Genomic DNA, 14,626 nt, shown 5'->3' with positions numbered 1-14,626 from the left:
CCTAACTTTCTGCTTGTTGCCCCTCAGTATGGCAGGAAAGCCACTGGCTTGCCTCCTTCTGCTGGTGTCACAAGGTGTCCATTCTCCCTGAATATGTGCCTCAAGTGCTGCAATTCAGACTACAGGAGATCACCATCAGAAATAACTTTGGCTCTTTGTATTAACATGCTCACGCTCATGCTGTACATATGGGCCTAGTCCTTGGCCCAAGGTCTCGGAGTCTAAGCTGTGAATAGCTGTTCCTCCAAGATCCTTACGGGTTGGATTAGTTGCGCCTCTCATTGTGGATGGTCCTTGCGTGGTTTAGGTAATAAATCTTGGCTGCTAGCATGCATGCTGGCGGTGGAGTTGGCAGTTTACGTTGTATTTGTTCTTCTTCCCTTCATGTGTGATGTTATTCAGTGCGGACTCCAGCTCAGGTGAGAGCTCCCTCTCTCCATCTCGGACCTCCTTCCTCAGCTGCGTCACCGCATCCTCCAAGATGAAGCCCCAGCCGTGCGGCATGAAGACTGGGTTCAAGTTGATTGTGTGAAGGTCCTGCTTTGTGACGAATTCGAGCATAATTGCCCAATATCCATCACGAAGCTCGAACAGCCGGTGTGAAACTGGTGGCTTCCGTTTCCCTTCCGCTTGTGCGGAAAGGTAAGGGTTTCTGTGGACGTCGTACCGCCCATCTCGCGCCATGGTGGCTATCCTCTTGAGTATCACTGGCAGGTTCGTGATGTCTGGGAACGGTACGACTTCAGAGTGCATCCCTCCTCCCTCTTGATCTTGTTTATCGTGCTGCGTCTTCATCTCCCCATCTGGAGGTGGCGGTGGTACAGGCTGCACCACGTCCATGGGTGTATCCCCAGTTTCCTGTATTGGTACAGGTTCCGGGGGGACGTCCGTTTGTGTCGAAACATCCGCCTCAGCTTGTCGTACCACCGTGGGGGTGGCATTGGGGGCGGGTGTCTTCTTTTGCAGCGTCCTGAATTCTTCCCGCAGCTCTTGTAGCTGCCGGTGTAGCATGACGATCTCCTTCTGCATTGCCGCCCTCTCTGCCACCATCGTGGCTTTGAGAGCGGCCACAGCGTCGTCGCTGGTGGTGCTGGGCAAGATTGCGGCCTCCCCATTTCCCCCTTTGGGAGGGGGTGGCGGGACTGCTGCCTCTTCTCCAAGTACCGCTTTCTTGGCAATTGATGTCCGCTGCTTCAAGCATGTGCAGCTGCGAACGTTTGCAGCATGCGCGCTGCCGTAGTTAACGCACATAGGCGCGACGTGTGGTGGTTTGTCGCAATCGTGCGTGTCATGCGCCTTTGCACATTTCAGACACGTAACTGCGTCCTTGCACGTCCTGACAATGTGTCCGATCTTCTGGCAGCGGTAGCACTGCCTCTTGTGCTGCTATTGGCCTCGCTTCTTCTTGTTGTTGCCACGGCCATCTCCTGCCAGCGTGAGCAGAAGCTTGGCCACAGCAGCAAGCTTGCCTCCCTTTCCACGTCCTGACATGGCGTTCGGCTAGTGGCATTGGCGTGCGTGAGTGACGGTAACGAAGTGAGCCGCAGAATGTCGACCAGCAAAGTGTGTTGTGTTGTGTCGCGTCGCGCGTCCGTGTGTGCGTCGCGTGCTTTGTATTGTTCAGGACCGCTTTCTTGTGTACAGGTGGTGAAAACTACTGGTGTTCAAATATTAATCAGTGTGCGTCATTTTCCTGTACACGGAATGACCAGGCCAGTCTACTGTCTTCCACTCATCTAAAACATCTAAGAAAGGCAGCTTTCCACCCTTCTCCATCTCAGTGGTAAATTTAATGTTGAGATGGACACTGTTCATGTGATCCATGAACTGCTGCATTGTATTTCCACAGTGAGGCCATATCAGGAAGGTGTCATTGACGAACCTAAGGAAGAAAAATGGAAGCAACACCACAGATTTCAGAGCCTGCTCCTCAAAGTGCTCCATGAAAAGATTGTAGGGAGGCAGGAGCGGCAGTTTCAAATGTGGCACTGGCTCCTTGCGCCACCTGACATCAGTCAGTCCCGCAGCGAGCTGGAGCTTCTATGAACTGCCCAACTCACTTTCCATGCATCTGTCGTTTCAGCCCATGATTGGTGCCAGTGGCTGTAATCATAGGTACATAAGTGGGAAATAGTGCCAATCCCAGCAGTAAGTAGTTTTACTCATGATGGCGATTGTGGAGCTAGCCATCAAAAGCTTGAGAATTTTATTGGAATTGATGCAGTTTGAAAACCGAGAAGATTTTATCCAGTCTTGTCATTGCAAAAGACTCTAAGGGCACAAGTCTTTCCTCTACAGTGAAGACATAATGCACAGTGTGAGACTGGTGAAGAAACTATGCGAAAAGAACTCTCATCTGCTGAGTTCTTTAGCATTTTTGCAACACTGCTGGGACAAGGAGGTAATTCCTTGCTTTGCTGTAGTTAAGCACCATATCCAACTGCTGCAGTGGACAGAATTTTGCATTTTGCAGTATCCCAAGATTACACACCAAATTTGATTTTCATCTTCCATTTTTGTCTACCTGCCCATAAATTTTCTTCAATATTTCTTCTTGTGATAGAGGTTTGTATTCCCTGTATCCATGTGGTCAGCGGTCTCACTCTTTTCTTTCTTCTTGGTGGCTCCCATTCTATAGTTCCATTAACATCCTTTTTGTATGTCCATGCCATAACATTGTTTTTCTTCTATAAAATCTGCAGTTAAATTTGTAACATCAATTTTCTTTCCAGTGGCTTCATTTGTGATTCTTTCTCACCTCGATATTCCTCCAGACTGCCTCCAAAAGTCCACTTCCATTGCCATCAACTTTTTTACTGTTTGCGATTTAACTGTCCATGTTTCTGATTCATATGTCATAATGTTTCTGATAATTGTGTTGAAGGTTTTCCTTTTTGTTTCCTTGCTAATCTGTTGGCCCCATAAAATACCATTTACTGTTTCAATAGTAAACTTCTCAGGATTTATTGTTGAATTAATTTCCTTGTCTTGTTTTCCATTTTGTGTGGTATTGACTCCTAGACATTTGTACTCTTCAGTGTGTTTAGTAGTTTCCATCCCTTCTTCCAGTGTCAGATCTTGATGTATGTCCCCTATTACCATATATTTTGTTTTATTCCTGTTGACCTGATGTCCCCATTTTTATATTCCTCTATTCAGCAAATTGTGATTAATATATCATAATATAATTTACTGCGATCCCCTTGTTTTTACATTTTTTCCAATTTTCCAATGCTTTTTCTGTATGCTTTGTAAAGTGTTGGTGACAGACTGCATCTTTGCCGTAATCCTTTTGTCACTTTAAATCCAGCTAAGAGGTAATTTTGTACTTTTATTCTTGCTATAGAGTTGTCATAAAGGTTCTGAATTGCTTTAATTATGATGGATCTAATATTAAACACTTTCCACAAGTTACATATGGGTATATTATCATATGCTTTTTCTGAGTCTACAAATACTAAATGAAGGGGTTAATTTCTAACATTTTTTTCTTTTCAGTTATTTGTTGCAAGCAAAATATATGATCTGTAGTTGATCTCCCTGCACTGAAGCCAGCCTGTTCTTTGGCCTCCATTTCCTTAAATTTTGTTTCCGAAGAATGTTTGACAATCCTTCCATAAAGTCTGCTAAATACATTAGTTACAGTTATTCCTCTACATTAGTTACAGTTATTCCTCTGTAGATCTCACGCTCATCTTTTCTTTCTTTCTTGTGGACTGTTGATATAAATCTTACTTCAGTGTTCTGGTATGGCCTTGCCATTTAAACATTTTTCAAAGAGGGTTCTCAAAAGTTCATGTAATTTATCTGTATCATATTTCACCAGTTCAGTTGGCACTACTCCAATTCCAGTAGCACTTCCTTTTTTAAGGTTTTAGTTAATTTTTTTTACTGTTTCTATCCCCAGTTGAATACTGCCATTATTTTTGTGTCTTCTAGATCGTTATTAATTATGTCCAAAAATTCTCCTCTGTTTTCAGTCAATAATTCTTTGAAGTATTTTTCCCCAAGTCTGGATACTAATGTAGTTAATTTGTTGAGTTTCTTTAGAATTTTTTCTCCGTGTTTTCAGTTTCTTCCGTGTCGCTGAGCTTCTCTTACCTCCAATTAGATTATCCACTTTATTACTAGAATTTTCCCAATTCTCATTTTTTGCTTCTGTTACCATTTTCCTAATTTTTCCTTGTTGTGCTCTTAAGTCTATTGTGTCCTGGATAGTTTGTGTATTTAGTCATTTTAAATATTTTTCTTTCTTTACTTGCATCTCTTTCTGTATTTCTGTATCAAAATAGTATAAAGGCAACAAGAGCAACCCAGGAAAGAAAAGAAAGAAGGATGGACATTGAGTATAGCAATGCAAAAGAAAGTAGCTACAAAGGAAAACATCACTGGGTTAGGGTTGAAGAAAAGCCATCAATCAAAAATCAAACAATCATTCCATCCTGGATTTTCCATTGTTTGATTTTTGCCTGACGGCTTTTCTTCGATCCTAACCCTGTGCTGTTTTCCTTTGTAACTACTTTCTTTTGCATCGCTATACTCAATGTCCATTTTTCTTTCTTTTCTTTCCTGTGTTTCTCTTGTTGCCTTCATTCCATCCTGGATTTTCCAAAATAGTATAAAGATTTTTTTCTTTTACTTAATTTATTCAGCCAGGGCTTCTTTGGCTGCCGTTGCTTTCATTTTCTAGGCTATATACATTGTACTTTGGGATTTTTATGTCAGTTTTAAATTCTACCTCCTCATTAACAGTTTCTTTTTATTTTTATTCTTTCTCATTAACAGTTTCTTTTTATATCTACATGTGGAAACATACTGTTACAGTTAACCATATGATGGTCACTCTGGGTTACTCCTGTGTACACTCTGAAGTCTTTTGTTTTTAAAACTGGTTTTTGGGGAATTGTTATGTAATCAATTATTATTTTAATTGGAGCATTCCTGATGCCATGTATATTTATGAATCTCTGTGTGTGGAGAGAAATCATTCAAAATTTATACTGAATTTAGTTCACATATATTAATTAATCTTATCCTATTATCATTTACTATATTTTCTCAATGTGGTCTACTATTTTATTTTCTACTTGTTACCCTGTTCTACTATCGAAATCATCAGCAGTTATTATTTGTTTTGTATTTCCTATCCCTTCTGCTATGTCATTTAATTTAGTGAAAAATTTTTTCTTTGGTGTGATCTGGTTCAATCTCATGTACTGCATAGACTAATGTTATAGTAGTTTCCTGACCATATAAAGTTACTGTATGTTTACCTTAATCAGACTTTCATCAATAGGTTCCGAACTTATAATAAGTTTCTATAGTTGTTTTCTTTGTCAATATATGATTTTACATCCCACTGTATAAGTGTATGTAGAATCCTTTATTTTCTATGCTGTTTCCCTTCTTTTTTGTTTGTGATAGAACAATAATGTTCTCTTTTCTGTCACTCTAATTATTTTTCCTTCTTTATTAGTTAGTCTTCTACTGTTTCATGTTCCAATTTTCACTAGTCCGTTTCAGTAGCTTTATCCATTTACCAGTTAATCCAGAAGAATATTGGTCTATAATTTTGCAGGTTCCTTCTTTTACCCTTGCTATATATAGATGTCTCATGCACTTTCTTCCATTTGCTTGAGATTGTGTCTTGGAGCAAGACATTCACAATGAATGCAAGTTACGTAAGAGGCCAATGTAAAGATTACTCTTTATAATGCTGAAATTGGATTCCATCAGGATCTGGTGACTTATTTGTTTTCAATGCTTTCAGCTGCTTTTCAACAACAGACACTTATTTCCATCCCCTTCATGTAGGAGGTTGTTTAGTGGTCAAATGATGATGCGTCTATACAGTTCTCCTCTGTGTGAATGTTTTTAACACAGAATTTAAAACTTCCTCGTTCCTCAGCCATACCAGACTGGACTGGACTAAGAGTGACTGACTAGAAGCCTTTGACACACTTAGGTGTGATAATGTATGATGATGGAAGTAATTTTATGCTATTTACATCAACCTTTTTGTAGACACATTAATTTCTACTAACTTTTGCCTGTTGACTTTCCTGCAATTTCTTTTTTTAATTTCAGAAATCTTTTTTATCGCTCTTCCATATTTTGTTACTAAACAACAGTGGATCTCTTGCACATACGTCTGCAAATTGTGATTTTCAGTCAGTTTAAATTTTGCTCATAATTTCTCTACCTACATCATACTGGAACTTAAATAACTCTAATTTATTGTCTAAGTATGATGTTGACTACTACTTATCTTCTCTTTATAGAGTAATAACTTTCCTAGCCTTCTAGATGGATTTGTTTACTTTAGTAACCATTATGGCTATGATGACATTGCAGTTTCTAATCCTTGTCTCTGTATTGACACTGTGGATAAAATTAGGGTTCTTTGTAGCTACAAGGGCTAAATTTTTTCCACTATATGTGGTGAAAGCATTCAGAACTTTTTCTCAAGACTGTCTGTTAGTCTTTGTACTAAGATAAGATGACAATTCATATGTTATTGTAAAAATTATTCCTGGATGAAAACAATTACCAGTAAATAAATCATCTGAAAGTAATGCAAGATTCCAGCTTTAGTAACTGTCAGACTCTACTTCAGTCCTGGGCATGTGTCGAGTGGCAAAATATAATGTTTTCAGGTAAGTGCCACTTGATGTCCTAGAGTGATGGCCCTATACAGGTTATATGCTACTGTTATTAATATAATAGAGGGAAACATTCCACGTGGGAAAAATTTATCAAAAAACAAAGATGATGTGACTTACCTAACGAAAGCGCTGGCAGGTCGAAAGACACACAAACAAACACAAACATACACACAAAATTCAAGCTTTCGCAACAAACTGTTGCCTCATCAGGAAAGAGGGAAGGAGAGGGAAAGACGAAAGGATGTGGGTTTTAAGGGAGAGGGTAAGGAGTCATTCCAATCCCGGGAGCGGAAAGACTTACCTTAGGGGGAAAAAAGGACGGGTACACACACACACACACACACACACACACACACACACACACACACAAACACACACACACACACACACATATATATACAGACACAAGCAGACATATTTAAAGACAAAGAGTTTGGGCAGAGATGTCAGTCGAGGCGGAAGTGCAGAGGCAAAGATGTTGTTGAATGACAGGTGAGGTATGAGTGGCGGCAACTTGAAATTAGCGGAGATTGAGGCCTGGTGGGTAACGGGAAGAGAGGATATATTGAAGAGCAAGTTCCCATCTCCGGAGTTCGGATAGGTTGGTGTTGGTGGGAAGTATCCAGATAACCCGGATGGTGTAACACTGTGCCAAGATGTGCTGGCCGTGCACCAAGGCATGTTTAGCCACAGGGTGATCCTCATTACCAACAAACACTGTCTGCCTGTGTCCATTCATGTGAATGGATAGTTTGTTGCTGGTCATTCCCACATAGAATGCATCACAGGTCAGTTGGTAAATCACGTGGGTGCTTTCACAAGTGGCTCTGCCTTTGATCGTGTACACCTTCCGGGTTACAGGACTGGAGTAGGTGGTGGTGGGAGGGTGCATGGGACAGGTTTTACACCGGGGCCGGTTACAAGGATAGGAGCCAGAGGGTAGGGAAGGTGGTTTGGAGATTTCATAGGGCGAACTAAGAGGTTACGAAGGTTAGGTGGACGGCGGAAAGACACTCTTGGTGGAGTGGGGAGGATTTCATGAAGGATGGATCTCATTTCAGGGCAGGATTTGAGGAAGTTGTATCCCTGCTGGAGAGCCACATTCAGAGTCTGGTCCAGTCCCGGAAAGTATCCTGTCACAAGTGGGGCACTTTTGTGGTTCTTCTGTGGGAGGTTCTGGGTTTGAGGGGATGAGGAAGTGGCTCTGGTTATTTGCTTCTGTACCAGGTCGGGAGGGTAGCTAAGGGATGCGAAAGCTGTTGTCAGGTTGTTGGTGTAATGGTTCAGGGATTCCGGACTGGAGCAGATTCGTTTGCCACGAAGACCTAGGCTGTAGGGAAGGGACCGTTTGATGTGGAATGGGTGGCAGCTGTCATAATGCAGGTACTGTTGCTTGTTGGTGGGTTTGATGTGGACGGATGTGTGAAGCTGGCCATTGGACAGTTGGAGGTCAACGTCAAGGAAAGTGGCATGGGATTTGGAGTAAGACCAGGTGAATCTGATGGAACCAAAGGAGTTGAGGTTGGAGAGGAAATTCTGGAGTCCTTCTTCACTGTGAGTCCAGATCATGAAGATGTTATCAATAAATCTGTACCAAACTTAGGGTTGGCAGGCCTGGGTAACCAAGAAGGCTTCCTCTAGGCGATCCATGAATAGGTTGGCGTACGAGGGGGCCATCCTGGTACCCATGGCTGTTCCCTTTAATTGTTGGTATGTCTGGCCTTCAAAAGTGAAGAAGTTGTGGGTCAGGATGAAGCTGGCTAAGGTAATGAGGAAAGAGGTTTTAGGTAGGGTGGCAGGTGATCGGCGTGAAAGGAAATGCTCCATCGCAGCGAGGCCCTGGACGTGCGGGATATTTGTGTATCAGGAAGTGGCATCGATGGTTACAAGGATGGTTTCCGGGGGTAACAGATTGGGTAAGGATTCCAGGCATTCGAGAAAGTGGTTGGTGTCTTTGCTGAAGGATGGGAGACTGCATGTAATGGGTTGAAGGTGTTGATCTACATAGGCAGAGATACGTTCTGTGGGGGCTTGGTAACCAGCTACAATGGGGCGGCCGGGATGATTGGGTTTGTGAATTTTAGGAAGAAGGTAGAAGCTAGGGGTGCGGGGTGTCGGTGGGGTCAGGAGGTTGATGGAGTCAGGTGAAAGGTTTTGCAGGGGGCCTAAGGTTCTGAGGATTCCTTGAAGCTCCGCCTGGACATCGGGAATGGGATTACCTTGGCAAACTTTGTATGTGGTGTTGTCTGAAAGCTGACACAGTCCCTCAGCCACATACTCCCGACGATCAAATACCATGGTCGTGGAACCCTTGTCCGCCGGAAGAATGACGATGGATCGGTCAGCCCTCAGATCACGGATAGCCTGGGCTTCAGCAGTGGTGATGTTGGGAGTAGGATTAAGGTTTTTTAAGAAGGATTGAGATGCAAGGCTGGAAGTCAGAAATTCCTGGAAGGTTTGGAGAGGGTGATTTTGAGGAAGAGGAGGTGGGTCCTGCTGTGACGGAGGACGAATCTGTTCCAGGCAGGGTTCAATTTGGATAGTGTCCCTCTTTCCTGATGAGGCAACAGTTTGTTGCGAAAGCTTGAATTCTGTGTGTATGTTTGTGTTTGTTCGTGTGTCTTTCGAACTGCCAGCGCTTTCGTTTGGTAAGTCACATATTCTTTGTTTTTTGATAAATTTTTCCCACGTGGAATGTTTCCCCTCTATTATATTAATATCATTAATTTGAACCCTACAATTACGTTTGTTATTGTCACTTTTGCATTTCTAAATCTTTCCTGTCGTCTTATTTTCTCTTTGCGTTTTTGCCAGTAGTTTCACTTTGTATTCACCTTCTCCTTTTTACCGTAGTCTGCTATACAATTTTATCCCACCTATATATACTCAATAATACGTAACCCACTTCCAAACCATAACCAAAAAAATTTTTTTTGACGCTTTCAACACTACCGCTGCTATAAAATCCACCGTTTCTAGTTCGTACTCTCTGCTGGAAATATCACCTTTTAAACAACCATTTCGGCTATTTCTAATAACTTTTGCTTTATTTCCATTTCCATTTCTCCCACATCACTGATAATTTTCAGCCGCTTCCCACAGGTTTTAACGTCATTATTTCTTCGTCAGACAATTGTTAGCCTCATTTTCGTAATCTGCCACCACAAAACCACTCCTTTTAATACATTACACGCAGTTTTTTCGAAATTTTCCCGAATTTCTCCGTCCTTTAGCGTGTTTTGGCGGCAACACAACCACCTAACCTTTGTGCACATCGTTGTCTACCAACCCAAGTCCAACATAGCCCAGCTGTAACCAACACCTTTTCGCCTTTTTCACACCAGATCTCCAGTTACTTTCCAGTTCACCTTTATCTCTCCCCATATATTTTTATTTTCATTTTCATTTCAGCCTCGTGTTACACTTTCCACCTTCCAATACCATGTCACCCTCACAACACCCCCACAGCGACCCTATTAAGTTTTATTTACATTCCCTCCGCAAACATACCTTCGCCCTAGCCAGATTACACTCCCATATTCTATTTTCTCAGGCTTGTCTAACATTTGGCATTACCCCCAAAGGCCTCACACGTAAAGTTCCCATCTCTGGCTGCAACCCTTCTTTCCATCAGTCCCTATACCAGTTCCAAACTGAACAATCCATTGCCCTCACCCACCTAATCCTTCACCTACACATTAACTTAGCTAATGAACACACCCGTCAACTCCTATCCTTAATAAAAGTCCTTAATCTTTCCTCTCCCACATCCACACCGGCTGTTCAGAGCATCCTCCTACAGGCCAACCGCAAATTAGAACAGCATGCCACCCTCCACCTCAAAAAACTATCCAATCTCCTTGTTTCCTACCTCCGTAAAGGCAACTCACTCACCCTTCACAACCTTTCCAGCAAACCTCAACCTCCTCTCATTGCACACACACCCAGTCTCTCCCATCTACTCAATCTCCCACTTCCAGTTCCACTCCCTCCAAAACCTCAAAATTCCAATCAACACAATCTGGAACCACAACACCCTAATTCAGTAGTTAACCTTTCCTGCAAACCTCTCTCCCAATCCGAAACCTCTGTCCTATCCAAAGGCCTCACCTTCAGCCCCTCTCCCAGATTCAACCAAACAGCCCTCGTCAAAGATTTACTGTCCTACTCTCGTACTCTCTGCTGGAAATATCACTTTGCCACGAAGAAAAATGATCCTAATCCTACTCCCAATGATCCACCTCCCCAGGACACTATCCAAATTGAACCCTGCCTGGAACAGTTTCGTCCTCTGTCGCAGCGGGAACCACCTCCTCTTCCTCAAAATCACCCTCTCCAAACCTTCCAGGAATTTCTGACTTCCAGCCTTGCATCTCAATCCTTCTTAAAAAACCTTAATCCTACTCCCAACATCACCACTGCTGAAGCCCAGGCTATCCGTGATCTGAAGGCTGACCGATCCATCGTCATTCTTCCGGCGGACAAGGGTTCCACGACCGTGGTACTTGATCGTCGGGAGTATGTGGCTGAGGGATTGCGTCAGCTTTCAGACAACACCACACACGAAGTTTGCCAAGGTAATCCCATTCCCGATGTCCAGGCGGAGCTTCAAGGAATCCTCAGAACCTTAGGCCCCCTGCAAAACCTTTCACCTGACTCCATCAACCTCCTGACCCCACCGACACCCCGCACCCCTACCTTCTACCTTCTTCCTAAAATTCACAAACCCAATCATCCCGGCCGCCCCATTGTAGCTGGTTACCAAGCCCCCACAGAACGTATCTCTGCCTATGTAGATCAACACCTTCAACCCATTACATGCAGTCTCCCATCCTTCATCAAAGACACCAACCACTTTCTCGAACGCCTGGAATCCTTACCCAATCTGTTACCCCCGGAAATCATCCTTGTAACCATCGATGCCACTTCCTGATACACAAATATCCCGCACGTCCAGGGCCTCGCTGCGATGGAGCATTTCCTTTCACGCCGATCACCTGCCACCCTACCTAAAACCTCTTTCCTCATTACCTTAGCCAGCTTCATCCTGACCCACAACTTCTTCACTTTTGAAGGCCAGACATACCAACAATTAAAGGGAACAGCCATGGGTACCAGGATGGCCCCCTCGTATGCCAACCTATTCATGGGTCGCCTAGAGGAAGCCTTCTTGGTTACCCAGGCCTGCCAACCCAAAGTTTGGTACAGATTTATTGATGACATCTTCATGATCTGGTCTCACAGTGAAGAAGGACTCCAGAATTTCCTCTCCAACCTCAACTCCTTTGGTTCCATCAGATTCACCTGGTCCTACTCCAAATCCCATGCCACTTTCCTTGACGTTGACCTCATACTGTCCAATGGCCAGCTTCACACGTCCGTCCACATCAAACCCACCAATAAGCAACAGCTGCCACCCATTCCACATCAAATGGTCCCTTCCCTACAGCCTAGGTCTTCGTGGCAAATGAATCTGCTCCAGTCCGGAATCCCTGAACCATTACACCAACAACCTGACAACAGCTTTCGCATCCCGTAACTACCCTCCCGACCTGGTACAGAAGCAAATAACCAGAGCCACTTCCTCATCCCCTCAAACCCAGAACCTCCCACAGAAGAACTACAAAAGTGCCCCACTTGTGACAGGATACTTTCCGGGACTGGACCAGACTCTGAATGTGGCTCTCCAGCAGGGATACGACTTCCTCAAATCCTGTCCTGAAATGAGATCCATCCTTCATGAAATCCTCCCCACTCCATCAAGAGTGTCTTTCCGCCGTCCACCTAACCTTCGTAACCTCTTAGTTCATCCCTATGAAATCCCCAAACCACCTTCCCTACCCTCTGGCTCCTATCCTTGTAACCGGCCCCGGTGTAAAACCTGTCCCATGCACCCACCCACCACCACCTACTCCAGTCCTGTAACCCGGAAGGTGTACACGATCAAAGGCAGAGCCACGTGTGAAAGCACCCACGTGATTTACCAACTGACCTGTGATGCATTCTATGTGGGAATGACCAGCAACAAACTGTCCATTCGCATGAATGGACACAGGCAGACAGTGTTTGTTGGTAATGAGGATCACCCTGTGGCTAAACATGCCTTGGTGCACGGCCATCACATCTTGGCACAGTGTTACACCGTCCGGGTTATGTGGATACTTCCCACCAACACCAACCTATCCGAACTCCGGAGATGGGAACTTGCTCTTCAATATATCCTCTCTTCCCGTTACCCACCAGGCCTCAATCTCCGCTAATTTCAAGTTGCCGCCACTCATACCTCACCTGTCATTCAACAACATCTTTGCCTCTGCACTTCCGCCTCGACTGACATCTCTGCCCATACTCTTTGTCTTTAAATATGGCTCTGTGTGTGTGTGTGTGTGTGTGTGTGTGTGTGTGTGTGTGTGTGTGTGTGTATATATATATATATATATATATATATATATATATACCCGTCCTTTTTCCCCCTAAGGTAAGTCTTTCCGCTCCCAGGATTGGAATGACTCCTTACCCTCTCCCTTAAAACCCCAGGATTGGAATGACTACTTACCCTCTCCCTTAAAACCCACATCCTTTCGTCTTTCCCTCTCCTTCCCTCTTTCCTGATGAGGCAACAGTTTGTTGCGAAAGCTTGAATTTTGTGTGTATGTTTGTGTTTGTTTGTGTGTCTTTCAACCTGCCAGCGCTTTCGTTTGGTAAGTCACATCATCTTTGTTTTTTGATAAATTATATGCTACTGTGGTGGATGTAGCCTGAGAGCTTGCATTGTTGAGTGGCATAGCGGAGAGATGACAAGTGTGTTAGTTTGGATGCCAGGATACTATCTGTGAACGCCATTCCACGTGCAGATAACAGTCTGAATGGAAACTAAGAGCATCATGAAGATGTCAGAGTCTTAAACAATTTTATCGCTTCATGCAACTCAGCATGCCATATCGCAGCATGACAATTTCCAGTCACAGGACATGAGAAAGGTGAAAGCCTTCTTCAAAGAATGCAGTTACCACTGTTTCCATAGCCTACGCGTTCTTCAGAGATGGCACACATCAAACATGGCTGGAATGTGGTTGCCACGTGGGATTAGCCGAGCGGTCTAAGGCGCTGCTGTCATGGACTCTGCGGCTGGTCCCGGCGGAGGTTCAAGTCCTCCCTCGGGCATGGGTGTGTGTGTTTGTCCTTAGGATAATTTAGGTTAAGTAGTGTGTAAGCTTAGGGACTGATGATGTTAGCAGTTAAGTCCCATAAGATTTCACACACATTTGAACATTTTGGAATGTGGTTCATTGTCAACAATTTTCACAATGTTACTGAACACAAAAAAATATTTTCTTAATAAAAAAGATGAGTTAACTAGTCATTAATTGTATGTTCTGCAAGGCACATTACCACATTTGCATTATGATATATGTCTTTTAAATTAAAAATACGTAATTGTGTTAAGATAGACTATACAGCATAATATCTATGGGAAATTTAGTCACTGTCCAGTTATTATGTCATAACACTGTTCTGATCTGTAGAAATCCCAAAGCATGATGCTCCCATGTCTTGAGAAAGCAGCAACTTTTCTCAAAATAGTGCATATCTCAACTATAATATCATTAAGAATGTGTAAATAGAACAAGGAAAATGCCTTATTATCAATATAGTGTAGGCCATAATTAATAATAGTTGGTTAGTAAAATGTATAAAAACAGATTGTAATAGTTGCTTCACTCAACTAATGTGTTCCCAGACCTTTCTGGATTCCTGAGTGCTCTCCTTTATTCTAAGATCCACAGAACATGATGCATGACTTAATTATGTAGTGTGAGCAGAATGTGCAGATTTTTTGCGTTTCCAACTTTTCTAATTGCATTGACTTTTGTCTTGCTCTGCTCATATCACACTTTTGTGCATCTCTTCCTTGAATATATCAGTTGAAATCTCTTACTAAATTTATGTTTGTGTATGGT

At 43.2% G+C, this 14,626-nt stretch overlaps 1 protein-coding gene and 1 long non-coding RNA gene across 2 annotated transcripts in view; one reads left to right on the top strand and one right to left on the bottom strand.

Moving 5' to 3' along the window:
* The window catches only part of LOC124775126, a 208,731-nt gene that overhangs the window by 41,069 nt on the left and 153,036 nt on the right, over positions 1–14,626 (bottom strand). The gene's annotated exons all lie outside the window — the stretch shown is intronic.
* LOC124775125 (probable RNA methyltransferase CG11342) overlaps positions 1–14,626 on the top strand; it is a 30,341-nt gene that overhangs the window by 12,057 nt on the left and 3,658 nt on the right. The gene's annotated exons all lie outside the window — the stretch shown is intronic.

Source organism: Schistocerca piceifrons, chromosome 2 (genome assembly GCF_021461385.2).
Source record: "Schistocerca piceifrons isolate TAMUIC-IGC-003096 chromosome 2, iqSchPice1.1, whole genome shotgun sequence".
NCBI classification, from domain to species: domain Eukaryota; kingdom Metazoa; phylum Arthropoda; class Insecta; order Orthoptera; family Acrididae; genus Schistocerca; species Schistocerca piceifrons.
This window is presented reverse-complemented; position numbering and strand designations above follow the sequence as displayed.